A 1,222-nucleotide genomic window follows, 5' to 3' on the forward strand; every position below is an offset into this window, starting at 1 on the left:
GGTTTGTTAGAAAAGGAAAAAAAGCCAGGCCGCCTTCAGTCATTCTTCAGGATTGGAAAGCTGGAGTGCAAACTTCCTGCCCTGCAGCCATCTTCCTCTGTAGGAAGGCTTCCTCTGTAGGAAGGCTCCGAAACCAAAGGAAAAGGGATAAGAGCTCACATCAACTTTAGATTTCTTCAGAAAAATAAATTATAAATACAAATAAAAACACGGAGCGTCATTAACAGAGTTACTGAAATTAGGATAATTGGCCTGTGGGTGGAATGCATCCACTGACTGAACACAAAAAGAAGAATGTACATCAGGAGATAATGAGAGGGGCAGCCCCTCTGTCCCAGTATTAATTGCCCCGGCTCCTGCTCCAGAGCTGCCTTCCGTGAAGCTCCAGCCTTTTCCAAGTACTCCGGCATTAAAAAGGGTTTTGTGTGAAGACTATTAAGCTCACTTAGTCACAAACTACATTGAATGTTTTGTGGTTCTGTGCTTTGGAGGGCACACACCCCTGGAAGCGTCTGCTATTCAAGCTCTCCCAGAACATTTAATTTCTCCACAAGTGGCCTTGTGAATCACGCTTCAAATCAGCAACAAGCCAGCATTGGGATGAAGGTTAACGAAAGTTAATTGAAGGTTCGGTGGCCTCCAGAGGAAGAACCCAGAGCTCCGCTGGCTTCAACGGATGGGGTGGTGTGAGCTGCTAGGTCAGAGCTCTCTCGTCAGAGCTTCGTCCAAAGCGAAAGGAGGAGGAGACCATAAACACTAAGCCGCATGGACCCCCAAGGGTGCTTTGTCCAAAAGGCAGCTGGGTTTTCTTTTGTTCTTTGAAGATGTTTTGCTCCTCATCCAAGAAGTTTCTTCAGTTCTTAACTCTGGTTGGGAAGCGAAATGTCCTCAAGGGGAAAGTCCAGTGCCTTTTGGAAAAGCGCCTTTGGGGCAACCCTGACCTGGAAGGCTGAGACTCTCCACAGAGCACCAGCAGGGACCCAACGCAGGTGGGAAGAAAGAAAGCAGCCGGTGGAGCCCAGCAGGAAGGCAGGAGGAAGAGGTGGCCGGCCCAGCGGAGGAAGGCTTAAAGCAAAGGCCACACGGCCACGTCCTGCCCAGTTCCCTCTGCTGAAGGCATCACGGGAGGCGCCGGATGGCTTCTGAGGAAGAGCTCCGGACTCTATTTTCATCTTCCCCGCTGAAGGAGTTTAATCGGGAACAAAGGCACATTTAGGCCAGC

The sequence above is a fragment of the Ahaetulla prasina genome, chromosome 2 (assembly GCF_028640845.1).
Source record: "Ahaetulla prasina isolate Xishuangbanna chromosome 2, ASM2864084v1, whole genome shotgun sequence".
Taxonomy (NCBI): domain Eukaryota; kingdom Metazoa; phylum Chordata; class Lepidosauria; order Squamata; family Colubridae; genus Ahaetulla; species Ahaetulla prasina.